At 32.8% G+C, this 17,550-nt stretch overlaps 1 protein-coding gene across 2 annotated transcripts in view; it reads left to right on the top strand.

The window, feature by feature from the left end:
* The window catches only part of LOC148282218 (octopamine receptor beta-2R-like), a 138,767-nt gene that overhangs the window by 52,377 nt on the left and 68,840 nt on the right, over nucleotides 1-17,550 (top strand). The window lies entirely within an intron of this gene.

Raw genomic sequence — 17,550 nt, 5'->3', positions numbered from 1 at the left:
CAAAGTCTACGATGCGGCACACGTTCAAAAAAATAAATGCACAATTCACTACACTAGGCCATACTGTGGCGGATGATCAAAGGGCATCGAGGTGGGAAGTGAACTGATGTTGTGGGTACAAGGGATATTAGAGTTGTGACAATAATTTGAACAATGCACACCCACTCATTTTGCAATCAATTATTTATTTCAATATTTAAATCTTTTACCGTCACTATTCGTTTGGCGGGAAAAGGAATATAGCGAAGAGTACTTGACTTTCTCTTAACTTAAAACTCCTTGCAACTACTTACATAGTGCACTATAAATAGGAAATAATATGTGCTAGAGTGGAAATGAAAACTTCAAACTCGGATCTAAATTGTCGAGGGAACGCAATTAGTTTTTTTTCAGAGAAAATAACAGCATTGTAGAAAATATTAACATATTGTAATATGACAATTTAATAAGCGATTTATATTTTTCTCATATACATATATTTATAATTGTTTTCGAAATAAGAAATAAGTAAACTTCTTAGTTTTTTACCGCCCAGCCGTTCAGATGCACCAGTTTTTCTTTGTTACTATGCCGTACGTCGATCGCATTAAAGCGTACATCATTTCAGTTTTTTTTATTTTATCTTGATTTTTTTTTTTTTTAAATATACTTAACAGATCAAACAGAGAATTCATAAATATATATATATACACCAATGACATACATATTAATTGTAAAAATAGTAAACAAAAAATCCCACAAAAGCATTTCCTGTTCGTGGGTATACAAGAAATGTTTATGAATTTTTTGCTCCTATAATAAATAAACAGGTATAATATTTTTGTAAAATGAAGAGAAAAGAAACGCATTCTGTTCATTTGAATGACACACGGCATAACAACCCAGAAAATCTAATTATGCGTGAATTATTTATAAAAATAACAAAAAAATTATGTTGAAGTGCATATTACAAATTCATGTTAATTCATTTTTTAGGAAATAGGATAATATTTAGTGGTAAACAATACGTTTCTTAGATTCGAAACTGGAGACCGGATCCACTTGGCCGCGGATGCGATGGCCAGCAAATACAGTATACTTTAATTATAATGTATGGTTGTTTTCATTAAACGTTACGTTTTATATTATTTATTGTTTCAGCATTTAATTTGTGGGAAAACATTTTGAAATTATTTAAAATAAAACACTTTGTAAATTTACCACACAAGAGTTTAATACATTAAAACACGACTAGTTTCGGGTAATCAGTATTACCCATCCTCAGGTGTAAATATATCGGCCAAACTGCGAGAAATTTAAAAATTAGGGTTAACGAATACCGCCGTGGACTTTCTAGTAATAGTTTTTCTGAATTCGCAAACCATATTATGGATACAAACCATTCGTTTCATTCACTTAAAATTAAACTTTTGCATACGGTCATGAATAAAGGAATCATAATGAACAATTTAGAAAATATTAAAAAACAAAAAAAAATAAATTCAGAGAAGACTTTAATTAATAATATTATATTTCAAAATGCATCACCCCTGCTATCAATATTCCCCATAATAAAGAAAACCCCAACCAGTCCACCTCACATTGCCTTCTTCCTTCCGCCCGACCCTGTCAGTACCTAAGTATTAATCTGTGTATGTATTTTAGTTTACTTTATATTCACACCTGAGGATGGGTAATACTGATTACCCGAAACTAGTTGTGTTTTAATGTATTCAACTGTTGGGTGGTAAATTTACAAAATGTTTTATTTTAAATAAATTCACAACTTTACCTTTTGTTAAGCTTTTGTGTGCCGCTGGGTATAACTATGGCAGTTATCAGGAGGTCGCCAATAAATATGAATGTAACAAAAGAATCATAAAGGCTTATATAGATAACGGCCTCCGTGGTGTAGTGTTCAAGACGCTCGATCCACACACGGAAAGTCCCGGGTTCGATTCCCGGTGAGAACAAAAATAATAAAATAATATTTTTCTCAAGCCTGGGTGTTCTATAATGTAAATCACCACTGTAATTGAGCCTACTGGCCTGTTGTGCTGCAAAAAAAATGAAATGAAAAAAAATGAAATTACCATATATAAACACGATGTGTCATTTAAGATACCATTGCCTCAAAAACGAAATGAAATTTTTCACAAAATGTCACGGTTGTCACTTGCCATATCCCCTACATTCATATTCTGCATCATTACTGGCTTCATAAGTTATACCTTGATACATTGTATACATCGCACATTAATGTTCTATTTCCATTTTGACTCCGAGGAAAAAAACAAGATTTTTACACAAAGTTTAATTTAAACAATATTTAATAAATCAGGTTGTGATCCTGTGGCTAGGTTGCAAACTCACGGATCAGAGGTCCAAGGTTCGAACTAACGAATTTTCATTTTCTCATAGAGTCATTTACAACTCGTTGAAAATAGTCATCAAAAATTTAAATATTTGGGTAAATTATAAGAACGCTAATATTTCTTTTATTTAAATAAAAAAAAAGAAAATCCCTGTTCTTTTTCAGGACGCCAATTAAACTAATATGCAAAGCCCGCTTACCTTACACCTTCACCATAGTTTTTTACACAAAAACATAAAACTAACATGTCGATATAAAACCACACGATTTTAGTAGGCAACCCTTTATGGCATGGTTAGGATATGAAAAATTTTCGTTGTGGGAGAAATAATTGAAAAAAGAGGGGGGGGATGAAGGGAAGAGCGTAAGTTTAATTGATGAAGGGTGACCATTGCAATGGAACGTCGCATAACGGGCTATTTCGAGAGGTTGTTTGATTATTGATCTAAGGAACGTTATTTTTTAAAGCTTTCCTAATGTGAAATGTTTGATATCAATCATGTCGGGAATCAAACCAGAGAGTTGTTGCATGATAGACAAACGCATTTACTATTACACCACGAGGCCGATATTAGGGAAAACTATTTTTGAAAACTGTGATGATAAAACGTTAACACATCGTATTTAGGTCCCGATAAAAAAATGTATTATAAAATTAACAAAAACAGACTCGCTTATTACACATAAGTTCTTCTATTAACAAATAATAGTTATATAACACAGGAGAAAGATATAAAAAATGAAACTGCGGCAAAATAGTCAAATCAAATCATCAGATTTTTCAACAAACTATGTTTCGCTAAAAATATAATGTAATATCTTTATTTTAGATAGTTGAACAAATAAAATTTTAACCCATAGTTAAACATTGACTAAGAACGAAAATAACGCTCTTATGGCACTTAGCCGATTAAACAAACATTTAAGAGTAAATATTAATGTTTTAAACATATTTCATAGGTTGAAATTCGGAATATTCGACACTTATGGATAAGTAAGGTAGCCGGTTTCTCGGTATAAAGTGTAGCTGCAATATAATTCTTATTCTCTGAGCAGAAGTTGTTGTCGTAGGGTGTAAGAGTTATACGGTACCGCACTTAGGTGCAACGATAATTTAGCCGATTTCTTGAAAGCTTTTACTTGCGCTCTTCTATCTTCAAATGTCTCGCTTCAGGGCGAGAAGAACAAAATGACTGCCGATACTCGAACGTACGAGAACATTTCCCGGATTTTAAGTTTACTACTACGGTCTCAGTTGATCGCGCCACCTACCGCAAGATCGACGTTTCGCGGTCGCAGCGCAGCGCCTTGTTTTGCGGGGCTCCATTGTTCGACTGCAAAGCGAGTGTAAAAAATGCGTCTAATTATTGACCGACCTCAACTCCTTCTGTATTTTCAAAAATTTTCGAATTCGTTATCAAGGATAGGTTTACCGAATACCTTGATTTCAATAATCTCCTTACATCCCAACAGTACGATTTTTGAAAAGGCTCTAACACTAAATGTGCTGCTTTTGATTTCATTTCAAGTGTTCAAAAAAAATTTCAAACAAAAAATTCGAAAGTAAATACGCAGCAGGCATTTTCATAGATTCGACACCGTTGATCACGAAATTTTGCAAACCAAACTTGAACACCTGGGAGTTGTTGGCACTCCTCTCAAACTATTTTGTAGTTACCTTACCAACAGATACTGCTCAGTTCAAATTGGAGAATATTCTAGTGAATTTGGAATGATTACAAGTGGTGTGCCCCAGGGCTCCATTCTCGGACCCTTATTATTCCTTGTTTACATTAACGATGTCACCACGTGGGATATAATAGAAGGCACTCTTCAATTATATGCTAATGATATCATCATATTCTATCATTGCCGTACGGTTGAAGAGCTAGAGACTTCAATGCAAAGTGATTTATCTCTTCTTGCCTTAATATAAAAAAAGCTTTATATACGAGTATACTATTCGGCAATAATAAAAACATGTGTCTTAACATTTATCTTGGATATAGTCAGATTAAGAGAGTTTACGTCACAAGATACTTAGGGTTATTTATAGACTTTCAACTTTCATGGAACCATCAATTTGACCATGTAAAATCCAAGGTTGCATCTATAACTGGAGTTTATTTCTTAAGCCTATTTTGCTTTCCATTTATTATGCCATGATCCATTCACATCTCGCTTATTTATCCTGTATATGGGGATTTGCTACGTAAAGCTGATTTCTGAGATTCAGGTTCTTCAAAATAGAAGTTTAAGGAACATTCTTGGCTTGGGATACACATGTTTAAAATATTTACAGTCAATCAAAAATACTTCATTTTAAAGTAATACCTATGCATGATATCACAGACACCATTTTAAACATTTTGAATTCCTCAGCTCACACAAATTTAAAGCAAATTTTTAATAGCGATATCCATAGCCACAATACGTGCAGCACGAAAAACCTGCATTTACCAAAATTTCATTCTACCAAGTTTGGTAAAAAGTCCTTGTCTTTCGAACGCTGTATAATATGGGGAACAGGATATCAAAATGACATAAACAGACTACAAAGACAGCAAAATAAAATATTAAAGTTAGTATATAACCTGCCCTATCTAACAGCAACTAAAGAACTTTTTGAACAAACTAAACAATTAAACGTAACTGAACTCTTTAAACTAGAATCTTTAAAATTTATTCATAAATTAGCCACTGATGTAATTGTAGACGAAGAATTAAAACTTGGAAAAAATTGTAGTAAACATGAACACAATACAAGAATATCAGAAAAATATCATATACAATCTTTTTAAACGACAAAAGGACAATCGAGACTTATAAACCATGGACTGAAATTATACAATAAACTACCAGACAAAACTAAACAAAAGACTCAGGCAACCTTTACAAAAGATGTTAAAAATATTATTATTAACAGTAGAATGTGAATTTTAAAAGTGAAAACATTTTGTTAAATGTATGTAACCCGTAAGGGTTTATCAATAAAATTTAAATAAAAAAAAATAAAAAAAAAAATAAACTAACGACCAAAATTAAAGAAAATGAAATGCGCAAATCGCTAAGCATGGCTCTCAAGGACTTCTACCTAAACCTTTTCTCGGAAGATCTGAGTGAAAATTATTTCTGAAAGTTTAATCTTCTTCTTCTTCTCGGTTAAGATCGATTCATTTGGTATCAGCTAAAAGCTACCTCCTGAGATTTTGAGTTTCAGTTGTTCTTCCCTCTCCTTGGTAGTCTTCCGGCAGACGGCAAACGGTCGGGATTTTGTGGACAATAGTATAGGGGTTTTTAAAACTGTCCATTAATGGAATTATTGACGAAATATTTTCCTTATCTATTTACTATGCAATAGGTATCGCAAATCCGCCTAATTTCTTGACTATAGATTCTGCCTCTTTTAGGTTTCCCTGCAATTGCCTTTAGTACTTTTATCTCTGACGTTCTGAGCAGTTATTTGGTTTTTCTATTTAGTTTTTCTACTAGGTTTTTCGTATTTTTTATTTTCTCTCTATCTATCCTCGCCTTGGTTGTATACACCATAATTTGGTCTGACACACGTTTTGTATATCCGAATTATGTTTCCAATAATCATGTGTTCATTGTACTATACGACATTTTTTAGGCATCCAGATGTTTACTTACTGAGATGGATATGTTCTCATCATCACTGTGGCAGCATCATCTGGGTGGCATGTGATGTTAATGACTTTATCTCTCTTAGTAGATTCACAACTTTTTTTTTATTCTTAAAAGCGTTTATTTTATATATATTTATTTTGCTTGTGTAGGAAAGGGGTTTTGGCGTATATGTTGTTGTGCTATATTTAGTTATAAAGGTGCTAAACTTGCTTCGTTTCTTCGTTGTTCTCAGTATGTGTTATTTTCTTGTAAATATTATTTATGTCCTGAATTGAGTTGTTGAACCTCCTGAAAATGTAATTTAACGTATTATACCTGTTAAATACTTTGTGTTATATGATTTATAAATAAAAAAGGCGTTAATATTGATACTCTGAACTCCAATCGAACAAAAAAGAAAACACACACTCACCATCGTCGTTGTTTAGTATTATATTTGCGAACGTCAGCATTTTTGGTTAATGTTATGTCATGTTATGTCATCTTGTAAGTTTTTCTGTGCAATTTCATGTATTTTATTAAATTACACAGGTTTTGTTAAAAAATATTTTTTTTTGTTTGCAAACTGGTGTGTTTTTTATACATTTCAGTTGTATCATCAGCCTTCGTATCCTCGTAATGACTTATTTCTTCAAATTAACTTCAACAAACATGTAAGAAACGAGATCAAAATACGCAGATGACGCTTTAATTTGTTGACGATAATATTTCAAAGACTGGAGACTACTGTGTAAAATATTTGAAATTGTGAAACTTAGAAACCATTAAAAAAGAAAGAGGACTTAAATTTTAACTACACAAGTGATTGAATGGAACTAAGCATTTGAATGTGAAGGTTGTGGAAGTCACTAAATGAAAATTTCTCCCAGTTTGATTGTTTTTGTTCTTCCGCCGCACACCGGTTAGAATTAACGACATTACCCAAAACTCAAATGTCCGTTTTGCTAAAAGAATAAATATTTGAACGAACGCCTAATGGAGTTTTGATGTTGTTTCTATTACTAAAAACAAACCCGTTAGTGATAGCTGCACGTACATAACGCACTACCGCCGCCACGTACCGCGCAAAACTTGAATGGGCAATTATTATGTTTTTTTTTAATAAACCTAAAAACTACGATGCGCGAATAACAAAAGAGGCTATTGAAATACACGAGTACCTTAATACTTAAACAAGGACAACGGGCTGAAATTGAACTTCACATGGTTCCCGGCACTACTCACTACAAAAATGACATGGAATGTGCCTGCTGCCGACTGCGACATGGTAAAAATTACTAGTATATAGACACACATTTTTTATACAAAACACTCGGTTTACCTATTTTGTAGAGGACTGTTGCGTCCGTTCTCGGACTTAATAGTTAGTTATGAAATCGAACCACTTTTTGCCTAATATTCTCCTCGAGCAGTTACACTCGAAGAAGTTTGATGTTTTGAGCTTGGTAAGGTGCCAATGTTTGCACCCATAAAGGAGTACTGGCATCATACAAGGGTTATATAAAGTTAGTATTGCGCTTTGACCTAGTATAGACTAAAGTTTCAGGCAACACGAATCCTGTTAAAACATGCTCTAGCTTTGTACATCTTCCCATTCCGTGAACTGCTAAGTATTTAAAGCAGTCAACATTCTCGATCCTCCGCTTATTATTATAGACGCTTTCCCTAACAGAGCAATGAAATGAACTTACCCCATGCGTGTTGTTTCATTGACAAAGAGAAAGCGTATAATATGATAGTCCGCATCGACCATCTCTCTAAAAAAATTCGATGGACTCGGAGATACTTAAAGATCACCTCAAATTTTATTATATTTTCATAATCATCACTCCGTTTCGGCACCTAAAGATGCGCTGGGTACGGTATCAATACAGCAATCGCAGGGTGTTTTGATAGTTTTTTTTGTTAAATGTAGGTAATATATTGAGTTTTTCTACTGACATTTCTTAGTGGAACTGCATTTTAATTATAATTATAAATATACTTTATAGTTAAATTCCACTTTTATTTAAAATTATTTTATAAATTTTTTACCAGTGACCAGTCTGACGATTTCGGTCACGACTATAACTATAAAGTATTTTTATTTTTATAATTAAATGTAGGTAAGACGAACAGTCTTACGTTTCAAGCGCCAGTCCGAGGATTATGAAAGGCCTGCTAGTTATAATTTCTAGCTCATCCGCATATTTTTATTTGTGAAAACAAAATTCATACATAATTGATTCATTAGAAAAACAAAGCTTATAGCGACACAACAAGGAACGACCCGAGCCTGTAAACTGGCTGGTAAGTTGAACTACTGCGTGGTATGCTTTCTTTTCCACCCAACTATCCCATCCTTTTTCCTAAAAGTAATTTTGGACAAAATCAATCTGTTTTATTTATTTATCAATGATATTACAACATAAAAAAATACGGTGTAAAGACAGACCAGCGAAGTTTTTAAATAAAAAGTAAACATATTAAATTTTGGTACGATAAAAGGGTGTGTTTATGTGTATTTGTATGTTAGTAAGGGTAGAGGTGTGTTTGTGTGTATTTGTGTGGGATTGTGTATAAATGATGTAAAGTGATGTTGAGTATATTATTAGGTGTGAAATAATTGTACAAAAAAAAGACAATAGAAATAAGAGTACAGAGAGAGAACTTTATCATATAGTTACTACAACATTTTATTAAGATCCGATTCTGCTTTTATTAGAATAAGCAGGGATGTATATTTTTTTCGTACATAAATACGGCAATCTTTGATCCATACGTATTTATTATCGTTCACTTCAGCAAGTTCCCTTGTTTTTTATGGAGATCTTTATTTCGTTTAGATGTTTTTGTTTTTACGAACTTTCTCATGAAGCTGTTGAACAGCTTGGCAAAAACCAACATCAAGTTCGTGTCGTATGTCAACGCGAACAAATGAATCTGCATTACGTTATATATGCGTGATTGGGAGAGTAAATTTTTATTTACATTTTCAGTAGAATGAACAATATCCTTTACCCTATTTTCACTCTACAATTTATCACCTCCGAAAATTAAACCCGGAAAACAAAACATTGGTTCACACGATCACGTTTACCGAGCCAAGATGCTTTAGGATAAAGCGCTTCTTTAAATGTTCTGTAAATTGATTTCATCATTACTTTACAAAAATTGTCTTGACGGATTTTTATCCTTCAAAAACAATTTATTATTAAAGGAACTTTGATTGCACTAAATAAACTTAACGTTAATCGTAATATTCTGATTCCAACCCATTTTAGTAAAAAAAATTTCATTTACTTCAAAAGTCAAACACGTAACAAAACATTAAGCACTGATGTATTAGTAAGGCTAACGCTAACATTGTACATTACTTTGTTTAAATTTCACAACACACTTGTCACAAATTACATGTTTTGTTGCGCGTGTTGAAAGCTAATTTTTTTAACGAGCTTTTACGTCGATAATGCACGAGAAGGGTACATACGGTCAAGAGACTGTACTAACGCGAGATTTACCGCTACAAACGTAGTCTTTCTCTTTCTTGTCACCGTATCAATGCGCTTTTAATTCTTTTGATTTACGTACTAAATAGTTTGGGGTAGAGTGGAGTTTTCATTTCGGACCCCTGATCCGTGAGTTTGCAACACTAGACACGGAAACAACACAAATAACAAAAAAAAACTCAGAATTGAATTTTTTTAGTTGTACGACGTAGCTTATTAGATGATTCTTATATTGGGTGTTCAAAATATTTAACAGTTTTTGGTACTATTATTTGCAATGTGCTGTTTTTTCGGGGATCGAGTCTCAACATATGACGTAAGGGATGGCGCGGAATTCATATATCACCCAAGTCGATTTCGGAATATTAAAATTAAACGCTTGTGCTAAATTGTTTTTTTTTATTTGTTTAAACCATAGCAAAAACCCTTTCGTACCTATTATTAAATGACACGAAATAATTATCTCTGATACAGTCGTTACAATGAAGGTTATTACAAATTATATATTTTTGGATGCCGTTTCTGGGTAAAAATCATGAAACAGAGATCTCTCGCTCGATGTTTTGTTTTTATCAAGCTAACTTCTCAGGCTCAGGTGATATAACGTTAAATACAACGTTATGTTGGCGAGTTCTTTGACCAAATGGTAATGTCAACGCCTTTATGAATATCGCCTATCGGCACATCACTATCTGAGAATTCTGGACTAGCTAGAGGTTACGCTCCTGAGTATTTTGTTTTTCTCCGATTCGGATTGGAAGTCCGTTTCCTCGAGGAAATCTTGTTCATCATCCGAAATCGAATCCTCTAAATAAGGTTTCTCGTTGTCTGGTTCTCGAAACCACGGTTCAACTTGAGTTTCTTGTATATTATTAACGGTTTTGCTGCACATCTAATATGATTGATTAATAATCATATATGTCTTCTTTGATAAAAAAAATTTCATTTCACAATATGCAAACAAAATTCAATTTTAAACAGTGAATATTCAGAAAATAAAATTTAATAAACATCTCTGATACAAAAAAAGAATTGAACAACTGCTTATGTAACTGTTAGATATATAATGTACACCGCGAACTTCAAGAGATCCTCCCCACACGTCCGAGTGTATCCAAAGCACGACACGCTCTGAGCGGGAAACATAGGTATACATTTATAATTATCTACATAGAATTTCAAGTTGCACACTAGCATTGATTTCAAGGTAATCTTTTTTTATGGTAGTGAATGACATACTTTTTTTATTTTTTTATTTATTTAATTTTACAATACGCCCAAGGGGCATTTACAAAAAATATACAGGTAAGTACAAACATAGTGCGTAAAAATTTAAAAGATAAACAATGCTTTTTTGTATACATTTAAAAACAATAAGATGCATACTGCCATGCAAAATAAAAAGTGAAACTTTACATAGTAAAAAAGAAAAAAAAAAATAAATGGATAAAATAAAAGTAATTGAATTAAAAAGCAAATTGTAGATAACTTGTTAAGAATTCAAACAAAAAAATAAATACATTTTCATATACTTATAAGTATAAAAAAATGGTATCAACAAATTATTGTTAAAAACAAATAATGAAAATTAGTTAACAGTAAGTACCTATATATGTGAAAATAATATAATATACGGTACACAAAAATATTTGATAAATTAATATCAGAAAGAGATAAGATAATAATAATGTACATCAAAAACAGAGAAAGAATTGTATGAAAAAGAAAGTTTTATTACGACATTAATAATTTGTTTCAAGCAGTGCATTTAAGAAAGTTTTAAAATTGATAATTGTTGTATAAAAAATGTCTATTTCACAAGTTAATTTGTTGGCTAAGGAATGTAAACGCGGAATTGGAGAGTATCGTGCATAGTTAGTACCCACGTATGTACTCGTAGTTGCAAACAACTCCGTACTTCTAGTGACTCGATTAGGTATTTTGAAGTTAATGAGATTCAGGAGTTCACAACAATCGAGCTCCGAATTTAAAATTTAAAATAAAAAAAGGGGGTCATTTATTTTTCTACAATCTTCTAATAAAATTTAATTTAAAGTGTCATATATATATATATATATATATATATATGCCCGCGCGATCACTGCAGGGTTAAAATGAAACATAAAAACTGCCGTCGTGTTTAATACAGGGTGGCCGGAGAAGGGACGCCCAAAGGGAAAATGTAGATGCCTCATATAAGGGGATATCCGAATACATGTTATCCTATTTTGCGTCGTTCTCGAGTTATTATTTGTTTAAAGAGTTTTTGAAAGTTTTCGACAGAATCGGTTATTTTTTTCATTTTTGGAAGGTTTATCCAAGATTTTGTTTTTGCAACTCATTATTTTTAAAGTGTACGTTCACGCGTAAAATAATCAACTTTGTAGCATTTATAAAATGCAGAATTTAAGTTGCAGCAAGTCAGATTTGAACCTTAAATTGCAAATTATAAACCTAAAAATGCGATTTCTTAGTTTTTGAGCCACTTTGAAAACTGCTGAAGTAAGTTGAACTGCTGAAATGTGGAAAATTCCTTAAAATAATTATGATAGAAAGTGTGTAAACTAACAAAACATAACTCCTAGAGATAAAATGGCGACACAAGTAGCGGTTAGCAGTAAACACAAGGCAAGAATGACTAAGGAATTTTCCCTTTTATTATTGCGAAAGCTTATGTAGAGTTTGGTGCAGTGTTTAAAGTTACTCTAAAACTAAGAAATCACCTTTTTAGATTTTTTATTTGAAGTTCATATCTGACTCGCTCGAATTTAAATTCTGCATTTTCGGTCAAAACTTTTGTAGCTTCCATAAATGTTACGAAGCTGACTATTTACCATGTAAAAGAACAATTTAAAAATAATGAGTTACAAAAAAAAATCTAAAAAACCTTCCAGAAATTAAAAACCGATCCGGTCGAAAATTTTCAAACACTCATGAAAAAAATCATATCTCGAAAACTACGCGAAATGACGGAACATACATGGGAGTGATTTGGATACCCCTCAATATGAAGCACATATATTTTCCCTTTGGGCGTCACTTCTCCGGCCACCCCCCACCCGGCACCCGTATAAACAAGCAACTTTTGTGAAACATTTGCAGATGGCCGTATATTGTAAAGGAGAGCTGGGGTACATTTTTTGCCAAACGAATTATTGCTCATAAAACGAAAAATATTTTCCTGCATTATCGTGACTGAGAACCGAAGCCAACATCCACTGTTAAGTGAATGGAATATTTCGGCACCGAGTCCGAGGGTGAGAACTTGGCCGAGCCAGAAGCATTATTTCAAACCTAATAAATACATAATGACGATGTTAATACTCGTATAAGTATACAGCGCGAGCTTAGTAGTCGCATTTACAACGGTGTATTTTTATTAATATCAAAATGGATACGCGTCAAGTTAATTATTTAATTTATTGTTTTTGCAAGAATACTCCACGCATTTTAGAAACCGGATTTCGGACAGTAAAAACCCAAAAAAGTTCATTTGCACACCCTAGAAGTTTGTACTCACTTTCAATTATTTTGTATTAGTTTTTTTGAAAAAAGGGAAATTTCATTATTAATATTTTTTCTGCGTTTTGATATCTGAATGTTGAATGTTTTTGTCCATTAAAACAACCGATTAAAAATGTTAGACCGAGTTTTGAAAGTAAATGCAAGGGAAATTTCAGATTTGTTCATACGAGTATTTACTAAATATAATACCACGTTACGGTGGTTTCATAATTTTGTAATTCTATAATAAAACATTTCAATAATTCGCTTTGCAACATAAAGGTTTTAGCTCTTTATCAACAGATAAAAAAATTGAAAAAAATATTAATGTTCAAACATAGACAAAATGGTGAATGTCACACAGTGTGTGTAAAGTGACCACTAAAATCAGCCAATGACAGATCAGAAGCCCCGTAAATGCCTAGATTTCTATATTCATTTCTCTAAAATATTATTTATCAATCGAGGAACGTCCGGTGCGCCGATCCAGATAAACTTTCCTACTTTCCTACTGTCCGAGAACTGACGCGGCAGCCTCCGACAGCGAGCCTCCTGAAGGTGCGTTGGAGGACTCGTCTCCGGTTAGTGCTGCGGACGGCTCCACGCCTGCGGTCGCCCGTCGCGTCATTTAAGAACGAACATTTTTCAGATGTATTCGGTGAAACTTTGCCGGCGGACGCCGAATCGAAACGGGAGGAGGAGAAAATTCTGGATAACTACCCCATCATCATGAGGTCTCTGCGAAGCATCTGAAGATTCCACGCGCTCCGCTTAGGAACAAATGTGGAAAATACGAAGAAAAAAACAATGAATTCACAATAAAAGTAGCCGTGTCAAACACGAGTACGGTTTCGACAATGTTTAAAACTGACGCTACGACAGTGGTGAACGGTGACTTTTTTTATAGGTAAGCTATATTTTTTTCAATAATTTGTACCTGCATGTACATACATAGATATAGGTAATAAAATATAAACAGGTACACGGCTTCTTTTTCTACGGTTGTGTAAAAACAACTTTATCCCTCCAGCTCCTATTACACTTGCTAACAACAAAAGACGGAATACCTAGTTATTTTGAATTTAAATCATATTTACCAACAAACAAACAACAATTAATAACTTCGTGAAATATGAAGACAAATTCTCCATTATATTATAGCGCGCATGCATGCATATGCAAAAGTTCCAAAAAAAATGATAAAAAATGAGTATAATAAAATAATTATATTCATAATTCCTTTTTGTGTAGCACTGATAGAAAACAATGTAACATTTTTTTTGTAATTTACATTTTATACTAAAAATATTTACTGATTTAAAATTAAATAAACAAAGTATTGTAAGACGTTACTCCCCATTATGTACAAAAAAATGTTTTTTTCTTTTACGTAATGGGAAACGTTAATATTTATTTTTTTCTGAAAAACTTAAAAAAAAACAGTTAGATTAGATTTAAATTTACTTTTTTATGTCAAAATACAAAGTTTTAACTTAACATATTACATAAGATTGCATAACATAACAATAACATTCATTAAACATGTCCGCAATAATATTGCAACAAAAATATCACGTGACCATCGTGACCACCGCCACCGTCAGCTTCGTTTCCTTCTAAACTAAAAATTAATAATGCCAAAAATTAACAACATCGGTGTCGTGCGTATTGCGTTCGGACGCAGCGCCACTAGCTAAGACGCGCGGACGAAAAAACTGGCGTCATATGTCAACAGAATACCATCAAACGAAAATGTTTTTTTGTAAATAATGTTTGAAATGCTAATCTTCAAATAGAGAAGCTTCAAATAATATCTGTAATCTGCCAGTGAACTCAGAAAGAAAAATATACTAACTGGGTTTTTGGATGTTAAATACAGAATGCATTTTGTATCGAGAATTAAGCTGCAGTACTCAGCCAGTCAGTGCGCTTTTAGGTGTTTTATATTTATTTTTTGAGGATTATATAAACGGTAAAGTTAAATTATAATTTAATTTATTCTTTACAAATAAACCACTATAAAACAATAATATTAATAGTTAAATATAATGGTAAGCTGCGTGTAATCGATTATATAGACGATTCGCCCCTGCGCTGCTTTGTAAATATGAAAACTATTTTCGGGAGTCTGCACAATGTACATGTCCCCCCGCATGTCCCCCCGCACCGAGACCCGATAGCTAAACTTTCCCACCAGGTTTATAATGAAAATGGAATGTGACAGATGCGTTCTTATTCTTTCTTCAACTTTTTTCTGTTTCTCGCAAAATGTTGAGCAAAATAAATCCTCCCGAATGTTTCGGAACAAAAATAGGGGAAACCAAATTCGTTTAGTCGAAAGACAAGCGAAGGAGATAAATCTGAAGGATTAGTTCCTCTCCTCCACGCGCTGTCGCAGGCGGGGAGGAGAGGAACTGAACTCGGTCGACAGATCTCGAGGGAAACTTTAGATCGGTTATGGTAGTTGGAATACACGCAGAACCCACCGCGCATCCTCCCAATATAGCGAATCGCTAATGCGTAATGAAGTGCACACACGTGGATGTTAAAATCACAAAAATAATTCATCAGGAGTCGATTCCGAAACGGTAGTCACAAACTACTACAAAACTAACTTTGAATTCGGAAAACGTTTCCAATTTTAAAGTTAATTTTTATTTCTTATGGTTATCTAAGACAACCAAATTTGTTAGTTTAGGTGGAAGTTGTAATTTGTTATATGTACAAAAATAAAAAAAGAGTGATACTTTAATCGTACGGGATAGTCGCGAACGAGGAAGTTCAGTGGTTTGTATTTATGAAATTACTGCGATCAAAGGAGAGCCACAGCAACGTATGCATTAAAACTCTTCCATTTACCCAAAAAAAGGTCCCTCAGACAAAAATAATTTATTTCAACTAAAAATCCTAAGATTTTTTAATTTGGTAAGTTATCCAAAACACTTTTATTAGATATAATTCCACTTTTATTTTTTTTAAATATATGTGACGCGTTTTGTATTTTTAGGAAATTATAAAACTGACTTAAATATTTTCAAAGTATCCTTATATACTAACAATAATTGCTGTTTAATGATATATGTGTGTAATAGTGCTAATAGTTTGTAAGGGTATTTAACAAGTAAATAAAATGCACTCAGTACACCCTTATTGATTTTAAATAAAATAATGTAAGCTATTGCTATTCAACCACTTACCGACTTTTTTAGTCTACCGGTTTCGAGACGTACCCGTCTTTTCGTCAGGACATTCACTACACTTACATGCGAATACTAAAATACACCTCCATATATATGTAGTATTTCCAAAAATACATAAATCACATGCTGATTTATAGAGATGCGAACTCCACCATGTCCAAACATGCGCTAAATTTAGTGTTTAATATGTTTGACCTCAAAGTTAATGCTTAAGACATAAATACGATTTTTAATAAAAAAAATTCTTGGTCTATATAAAAATCCTCAATACTTGTTAAATACCCCCATAAACTTTTAGCACTATTGTACGCCTGTATCATTTAACAACAATTATCGCAAGTATATGAGGATAATTTGTAATTATTTAAGTCTTACTTAAGTAAAATGTCTTAACAAGACGAAAAGCGCCACATATGTATATTTAAAAATAAAAGTAGAATTAAATCCAATAAAAGTGTTTTATTTTGCTTACAAATTTTGTTACAAAATTTAACCAATTATCTGCATTCACAATAAATACTTATATTTAATTTTGAATTCTATATCCTTCTGATTTCGTAGAAGTACCTACATGGAATTTAATAATAAATATAACAGTTTCTAAAATGTCGCGGAAGCGATGAAACCGGGATCTGGTTTTTCTAAGTTTGTAGATTTAAATATCACTTGTCTTTTGTTTCTATAATTTGATAATGATTTTTCTCTTGTAAATCGAATAAAACTTACACATTTTCATCGGAAACTAACATTATTGTGTAGAAGAAATGTTGTTTGTTTGTATTAAATTATCAAGGCGCTGTGAGTAAAAAAAACTCAATAGACATTTTTTTGGGGTAATATTTATTTCTTATTTTTATTCCGAAGAATGGGGTCAGTGCCATATAAGTTTTTGACGTCACTGCGGCATGTGTTGATCTATCGGGTAGACGGGTCAGCGGAAATTAGTTCTCGCTCTCAAAGATCCTGGCTTCTGTTCTGAAATTGCTGAATCTCCCCTTCCAAGCCCAGATCCTTAAAGTATCGGGCTATTAGTAGAGGTTGAGCACTCTAACACATTCAGGTTTAACCAGTGGCCCCCGAGGAAGCGACTTCTTTGATATAAAGTGTCACATTCACGTATTATGTGTAAAGATGATTCATCATCTGCGCAGTTAAAACCTTCTAATATTGGCGTTTGTCCAGTGTTTTTTAATTATTATTATCTTCTCCTATTGGTGATATCGTCAGATGCCCGTGTAATGTTGTCTTAATATTATTACCTTCTGTTATTGGTGACAGGCGTTGTGCAATTAAAAAAAAACTTAGTTTCGAGTTAGATTCAGTAGAGATCGATTTTAGAACTCACAAAAACAATAAA

The sequence above is a fragment of the Micrasema longulum genome, unplaced genomic scaffold, assembly GCF_059751315.1.
Source record: "Micrasema longulum isolate JH-2025_06_02 unplaced genomic scaffold, ASM5975131v1 h1tg000361l, whole genome shotgun sequence".
NCBI lineage: Eukaryota > Metazoa > Arthropoda > Insecta > Trichoptera > Brachycentridae > Micrasema > Micrasema longulum.
Note: the sequence above shows the minus strand (reverse complement) of the source record. Positions and strands in the feature narration are given on the sequence as shown.